Source organism: Mustela erminea, chromosome 4 (genome assembly GCF_009829155.1).
Source record: "Mustela erminea isolate mMusErm1 chromosome 4, mMusErm1.Pri, whole genome shotgun sequence".
Lineage (NCBI taxonomy): Eukaryota > Metazoa > Chordata > Mammalia > Carnivora > Mustelidae > Mustela > Mustela erminea.
Window position 1 is genome coordinate 149,885,091 of NC_045617.1, and position 8,349 is coordinate 149,893,439.

At 52.2% G+C, this 8,349-nt stretch overlaps 1 non-coding gene across 1 annotated transcript; it reads right to left on the reverse strand.

The window, feature by feature from the left end:
• Nucleotides 1-2,282: 2,282 nt before the first annotated feature.
• Nucleotides 2,283-2,356, reverse strand: TRNAT-CGU. Its single transcript has one exon. It is a non-coding gene; the product is annotated as a tRNA-Thr (tRNA).
• Between the last annotated feature and the right edge of the window lie 5,993 nt (nucleotides 2,357-8,349).

An 8,349-nucleotide genomic window follows, 5' to 3' on the forward strand; every position in this document is an offset into this window, starting at 1 on the left:
GCATAGCTGGGGAACACTTTGCTGATTGTTTAGTCCTGCTGTGTATGGTCCTTAGAGTAATACAGTAGCCACTTCATGACTATGTCTTATTAAAATATTAAAAAAACAATTTTGAAACGTTTGCCCATGATATTCTCCAAGAGACAGGATAACGTTCTCTGATGACCCTGCCCCATCCTACATACTCCCTTTATTATCTTCTTGCTTAACTTTCTCCATAGACTTCATCAGTATCTCATATACTTATGATTTTGCATATTCATGTCTTTATTTTCTGTATCACGCTAGGGGAATGTACGATCCAGGACGGCAATGATTTCTGTTAGCTGGGTTCACTGCTGTATTTCCTGCTCTTGGAAATATGCCTGGGTATTTACCAGAGCTGCAGATAGGGGATGGGGCGAAGTGCGTAAAGGTGGACAAAAGGTATAAACTTCCAGTTATGAGATAAATATGTCCTGGGGATGTCACATACACCATGGTGACCACACTTAACAGTACTGTTTTATATATTTGAGAGTAGCTAAGAGGGTAAATCTTAAAAGTTCTCATCACAAGCGGAAAAAACCTTGCAACTAAACAGAAAGGAGGGGAGGGGAGAAAAAGGAAAAAAGAAAGCAAGCCTACCATATAAAAAGATCAGCGGTGAGTGTTGCTGGATTAATGGATGGAAGGATGGGAGACAAGAAGGCACCGAGGTTCTATAAATCCCCAGGGCTGAAACTAAGCCACCCTGGTAACTGGCAGAATTCTCCAACCTAAAACAGTGTGGAGGTTCCTCAAGACATTGAAAATAGAGCTACCCTATGACCCACCAATTGCACTACTGGGTATTTACCCCAAAGATACAAATATACTGGGCGCCTGGGTGGCTCAGTGGGTTAAGCCACTGCCTTCGGCTCAGGTCATGATCTCAGGGTCCTGGGATCTAGTCCTGCATCGAGTCCCGCATCGGGTCCTGGGATTGAGTCCCTCATTGGGCTCTCTGCTCAGCGGGGAGCCTGCTTCCCTCTCTCTCTCTCTCTGCCTGCCTCTCTGTCTACTTGTTATCTCTCTCTGTCAAATAAATAAATAAAATAATTTTTTTAAAAAAAGATACAAATATACTGATCAGAAGGGGCTCCTGTACTCTAATATTCACAGCAGCAATGTCCACAAGAGCCAAACTATGGAAGGAGACCAGATGTCCTTCAACAGACGAATGGATAAAGAAGGTGTGGGTCATACAATGGAACATTCCTCAGCCATCAGAGAGGACGAATCCCCACCCTTTGCATTGACAAGGATGGAACTGGGGGGGGATTATGCCGAGTGAAATAAGTCAAGCAGAAAAAGACAATCATCATATGGTTTCACTCATACGTGGAACAGAAGGAATAGCGCAGAGGATCACAGGGGAAGGGAGGGAAAACTGAGTGGGAAGAAATCAGAGAGAGAGAGAGAGAGAAACCATAAGACTCTGGATTGCAGGGACCAAACTGCGGGTTACAGAGGGGAGTGGGTTGGGGTAGGGGGTAGCCAGGTGATGGGTATTCAGGAGGGCACGTGTGATGAACACCAGGTGCTATACGCAAATGGTGACTCGTTGAACACTACATCAAAAACTAAAGATGTACTATATGTTGGCTAACCCAACATAATGAAAAAAAATTAAGTTAAAAAAAAAAAAAAGAATTCTCCGACCTGCTCTTTTCCCACAGCAACTTTGTCATCTCACTGGGACTGTGTCCAGGACATACTACTTCCAGCTGATCATTATTCCTAAAGTTTCCTTTGGAGGACTAACAAGGGATCATAATTACTTTTCCTTTTCCTCAAAATGGGAAGCATGCCCCGGCAAATATCTTTCCTTTTTGTGGGGAATCGTGGCTTCAGCATTCATTAATTTCTCCTACTGTGTGAAATCATTTCAGAGCTGGAGACTGCTGGAACCTAGAGAGGTTACACATGCCCACACGCCGCGTGCTTTACTCTGTAGCAGGCTGTGGGCGCTCGAAACCCGGTAACGCAGAACGTTTGCGAGAGGGGACGGCGGCTCAGGTCACAGGCCCGGTTCTTGGGCCGCGGTTTGCATCTGAATTGTTGAATTGTTGGCGCGTTAGAATCGACTTCTTTTCAGGAGGAAGGAACTGGAGAAGCGGCAGCCCAATGGCTCCTAAGACATGCGCCTGGGCGGCGCGGCGGTGCGTTTGGAGAGAATCGTTGGGGATCAGGGGGTCTGAGGCAAGGGATCACGCCCACGTAAAATGGTTTCCGGGGCGTGAGCTCCCCGAGAAAACGCCAGGCCCTACTGGGAGTCGAACCCAGGATCTCCTGTTTACGAGACAGGCGCTTTAACCAGCTAAGCCATAGAGCCACCTGCGAGGCGCGCGCGGCTGGAGCGGCCTCACTGCGCTTGGACTCGGTGGAAAAAGGAACCTACGCTCCGGAAGCTCCGGCGGTTCCCGAAAACTTGCCGCCTGCCGGGAGCCGCTTCCTTTCCGAGGGGCGCGCCGGGCGCAGGACGGGCGGGAGGCGACGTCTGAGGCGCCGTCCGCGGCGGACAGCGTTTTGCTCTCATCCGAGGAAAAGCGCAACGGGAAGTCGAGGCTGTGCCGCCGGAGGAAAAGGCCTAGAAGGAAAACCTGTGATTTAAAGAGCACGTCCGGGCTCGGCGTGAAGGGCCGGTCCCGCGCAGCCCCGTGAGGGGAAGAGGCGCCGAAAGCTCCAGGTCTGCGCGGCCCGAGGGCGCCGTCCGGGCGCGGAGCCCCCAGCGGGTGTCCGCCCGGCCCTCGCGGGAGCAGCTGTCCCGGGGGAGCCTCTCCGGACGAGCGCGGGGGTGGGCTGCGCGGCGGGGCACGCGGGAACCTTGGGAAACATCCAGCGACGCCAAAGAGCCATTTGCGGCTGGTTTCCCGCCTCTCGTCCACGTCTGCTCCCCTCGGGCTCGGTTTTCAGACCCGGACGGTTCCGCACCCGAGCTCGCGAAGGATGGAAGGTCTCTCGCTCCCCCGCCGGCCGCACACCCCCGGGGACCCGGCGCGCCCAGGAGGTCGCCCCCCTCCCGCGATGACCGGCAAACCCTCCCCGAGGTCGCCTCCCCCGCGGTGACCCACACCCCCCCGAGGTCGTACCCCCTCCCGTGACCCGCACCCCCTCCCCGAGGTCTCACCCCCGCGGTGACTCGCATACCCTCCCCGAGGTCGCCTCCCCCGCGGTGACCCACACGCCCCCGAGGTCGTACCCCCTCCCGTGACCCGCACCCCCTCCCCGAGGTCTCACCCCCGTGGTGACTGCAGCCCCTCCCCGAGGTCGCATCCCCAGCAATGACCCTCACCCGGTCCCCGAGGCCGCAGACCCACACCCCCTTCCCGAGGTCGCACCGCGGGCGCTGCGTGCGTGGCGCAGGGAAGCCGGTCGCGCGGCGCGCCGGCGGGAGGGGCGGTGTCTGGCCGGGGGTGGGAGGGGCCTGGACTCCGGGGTCTGCGGGCTGGACGCCTGGAGGCGCAGGGCGGCGGGGTGCGGGGCGTGAGCGGGCGACGGGGCGAGGCGGGTTGAGGCGGGGCGCCCGGAGCCCGGAGCTGGGATGGAGCCGGGGACTCACCCAGCCCGCGCTGCAGCGCGCGGCCGACCGTACTCGCGGGCTCCCCCGCGCTGCCCACCTGTGTGCTCCGCGGCGCGGCCGGCAGGGGACCATCGGGCTGCAGGACAGAGCTGTGGTCTCCGTCCGTGCGGGTCACTCCGCTCCGGGCGGGCGTCGGCTGGGACCGGCACGTGGTGTCCACTCGGTGGGGTCAAGCGCAGGTCCAAGCACACGAGTCTGACTCTCACGGCTGCCGCTGGGAGGCCGCGGAGTCTCCGGCGGCGTCCGGGGGAAAGGCGGTCTGGACGCGCGCAAACTCCTTCCGCGTTTGGCCTTTGTGACTCCGCAACACCTCAAGAGCTCTGGAGGAATTTGCGGGTTCTTTCTTTCTTTCTTTCTTTCTTTCTTTCTTTCTTTCTCTCTCTCTCTCTCTCTCTCTCTCTTTCTTTCTTTCTTTCTTTCTTTCTTTCTTCTTCCTCCTCTTCCTTCTTCTTTCCCTTCTTCTCCTTCTTCTTCTTTTTTCCCCCCTTTTTGAGCTCATGGGCGTAAGCGGCCCAGAGCGCTGGGTGAGGGCTCCAGTCTCCAGTCTCAGGCAGATTCGAATCCCACCCAACGCCGGTCACTTCGTGCAAAAGCCACAGAGCGGTCTAGGGACAGCCCTTCCGGTCTCCCGCCGCGGTCCTTTGCCTCCTGGGGAGCTGATGGCTTAGCGGAGGCCAAGATGTCTCTGTCACAATAAATTAGGGATAATGGAGACCTGGTTAAGAAAACAAACTCGAACCCAAGCTCTTCCCCTATATCCCCTTTGTGGTCCTATCTTTGGTCACAATTTGGAGTCCCAAAGGTTAGGATTTTACTTTTGTAGAGCGATTCTATTTATTTAGTTAGTTTTTAGAAAGAGAGAGACAATGCCTGTGGTAAGCAGGCGGGGAGCGGAGAGAGAAGGAATGTCAAGCAGGCTGCGCACTGAGTGGGGCGCCCCATGAGGGGCACGGAAGCATGACCTGAACCCAGACCCAGAGTTCCGTGCTTAACCAATGGAGTCACCCAGGCGCCCCCACTCTTTTTTTTTTTTTTTTTAAGATTTTATTTAAGTATTCTCTACACCCAAGGTAAGGCTGGAACTCCCAACCCCTAGACCAAGAGTAACGCTCCACTGACTGAGCCAGGCAGGCACCTAGAGAATCACCCTTTTACTTGATATTTTCTGGTTCCATCTTTCATTGTCCTACCTTTGTCTGAGAGAATATTCCTGTGATTCCATAACCCACATCTGTTCAGACTATCCACCATAGGCTGATAACTAAGTATCCTTCTCACACAGACCTCTTTAGCACTGCACAGGATTATACACAGCTGCTGATAAGACATTTCCACCTTGAACTCACCCAGTCCTTCCTATTGTGGCTTTTCTCCTTGTTAGCACCACAGTCCGGAGCCTGGGGACTCACTCTAGATGACTTTCCATCATTCGTTCCCTCCTCACACACGTATCCATCAAGTGTCTGCTGTTTAAGCTCAAGCAGGAACCCTTTCCTATCTAATGGTGGCAGTCTCGGCATTCTAAGTGGAAGGTACTACTGAAAATCATAATTTGATGTGATTAAGAGTTAAATTCCTTTAACCTATGGATAAGCTAGCTAGTCCAAAGATAAAACTCTAGTTGTAATCTGATATTTGTTTCTAGAGAAGCTTATAGTCTAAATAGATAGCAATCTGAGTTTTTGACTGGACAGAAAATTCTGGATCAAGCTTACTGTATAGGATAGTTGAATTTGACCAAAAAATTGAGAAAGACAATCTTAATTGGTGGCATATAGTGTTCCAAGTTTGTTCCTTTTTTGCATAGAGGGAGTTGTAGATATTGGGTGGCCTGATTGGTGGATCTGTAAAGGGCAGAGTGAGCCACAGCCCCATGGGACCCAAAACTCCATGGTAAGACTTTCACCCTCACATTTGTGCTATTTCTGTCCCCGCCCTGAGGGTACCTCTTAAAACACAGGATGGGGGCGCCTGGGTGGCTCAGTGGTTAAAGCCTCTGCCTTTGGCTCAGGTCGTGATCCCCCTGGGATCAAGGCTCACATCGGGCTCTCTGCTCAGCAGGGAGCCTGCCTCCTCCTCCTCTCTCTCTCTGCCTGCCTCTCTGCCTACTTGTGATCTGTCAAATAAATTTAAAAAATATCTTAAAAAAAAATCCCATTAGGGAGCACCTGACACAGGCTTTTTTCCCTGGGCCATCTGCTCTGGGTAGCTAATGTCAGGTGCACATCAACTACCCATTCTCTCTTCCACTGAGAGAGGACAAGTAGAAATAGAGAGTTTAAAGTTAGTTCACATTTTGCCTAGGGTTTGGAGATATGGTTTGCCAAACTGTACTGGCATAAAGCAGCGAAGGTCAGGAGGACGTGGTGGCAGACAGAGGGCATGGATTCTCCCGAACTGCAAATTAGGACTCGATGTTGAAGGCCAGAGACCCTTGGAACTCTTAGAACATAGTGACTGGTTAAAATGTATTTTATTTAATTTTATATTAGAATTTTAAGTAGACTATTAAAGTCATAAGTGATTTTCCCCTCTTTGGTGGGAAGTCACAGTTTGAAATTCAGTTTTCCCTAATAAGGGAACAGAAAAATTGCCCTGCTGAATGTCACTGAGTTTGGATTACCACGCACCTTTCTAAGTAACACTCACCCGCTTGCTCGAGCATATAATGCTTGATTCCATCTGTCTTTAATGTATTTTCCAAGGTACTAATGTCCTTAGTATCTCTATTTAACACAATTTGTGTACTTTGCCCATCTCACCATCAATTTGCTCATTAATCATCTGTACTTTGCACGTCTTATGAATTCTTCCCTTTGACTCATAAAGCTTACTATCCACCAGCTTACTATCTACTGGCTTACTATCTAAGGGGGGCAGAATCTCTATCAGGAAAAGTCCCAGATCCAAAGAAAATAACGTTTCTGACCTGACACTTGAAAGGGCGAGAGAAAGCTCTGTAGTCAGATGGATGAGTGGACGGGAGGGGTGGTGAACGGAGAAGAGAAAGTCAGACTTCCCTTTGCCTCCAAATCACATTGTACGCCGGAGTCTTTGGGAAGACATGCTAAAGGGAAATTGTTTTGACTTGTTAAAACAGTAAAGAAGACTTCATTTAAGGTTATTGCAACAGAGACCAGGAATGGCAGCGGGGGAACCAGACTGATCTCATCTCTGAATACAGCAGGGACACGTGGGGACTTACAGCCACAGGCAGAGAGAGGGGAGTGGACAGAACACCATGAAGGTGACATACCAAGGGCAGAAGGGTGCACTGGCTCAGGAGGAGTCTTGGTAAAGGCTGGCCGAGGTCCAGGCCTGGTTGAGAAGGGGGATCAGAGGAGCCTGACCAAATTCTGGTTGAGGAGAAAGTCTGCCAAATAAAACACCTTGAATTTGGACCCAGGTGGAAAACACAAAGGTCAAAGACTGAGGCCACTGAAAGCCAAGTGGATGGCCAAATTGTCCGTGCCAACCCTGGGTCCTAGGAACACCTGCTGGCTGAGAGTGGGGCGGAGTGAGGCCGAGGCTGGGCGGAGAAGCCAGTAACCGCAGAGAGCACAGGGAAATCTGCCCTCATTCACCCAGTGACAATGGCAATGACAATATTTTCTGCATACCTCCATTCCCCAGGGCACTGGTCTTCAGACGTTAGCATGTCCTAGGACCTCCTGGAAGGCTTTTTATTTTATTTTATTTTTTTAAAGATTTTATTTATTTATTTGACAGACAGAGATCACAAGTAGGCAGAGAGGCAGGCAGAGAGAGAGGGAAGCAGGCTCCCTGCCGAGCAGAGAGCCCGATGCGGGATTCAATCCCAGGACCCTGAGATCATGACCTGAGCCGACGGCAGCGGCTTAATCCACTGAGCCACCCAGGCGCCCCTGGAAGGCTTTTTAGAACTGTGATTGCTGTTCTTGCCCCCAGCATTGCTAGTTCAGTGGGTCTGGGAGGGACCTAAAACCTGTGCTTCTCATGTGTTCTTGGGTGACTCTTGCTGGTGGTCAGGGGTCATCACCTTGAGAATTAATTCCCTATCGATAAAGGATGAGAAAGGGGGAACGTGAGCGAACGAGGGGACTTGCCTGAGTACTAAACTGTTTGTGGAGGGTAACAGGAGGGTTCCAGGTACCGTCCAGGGCCTCAGGCGGGTTTGGGAGGGCAAGATGGTGCGTCCCCACCCCACACCTGTGCTGCTAGTGACTCACAGCTGCCCCTTCTCCGGAGATTTTCGTTCAGCCCACGGAGCCACCTCCTCGGGTACATTGTGTCCCTGGGGCCTGCAGGTGATCTCATAGCCAATAGGTGACTGACCTGAGTTACAAAAGGCCATCCCTCTTCCTTCAAGATGGAATGCGGTTAGTGGGATTTATTCCGAAGCTAATCTCTAGCAGAAATCTCTCATTGTCTACTTTCTTCTGCCCTATCCTGCCGCACTGATTCCCTCTTCGGAAACCACCCAGGAAACTGTGGGTGCCTGGATCCTAGTCCCTGCTTCTGTCTTCTGGGAACAGAAGCCAAGTCGAGGAGGATTTCTGAGACCACAAGATAACATGGGCCGTTCTCTGAGATGGACTCGGGCTCCCTTTTTCAGATCTGGGGACTCCAGCTTTCAGAACGAGCACGGACTCTCCTGAAGCCCAGAAACGTCCAGTATTCACGCGGTCCTCAGGGCAGCCATGGCGTCTATGCACTAACAGCCACGAGGGAGACTGCGGGCTGTTTCACAGCTCTGGGAACAGGTT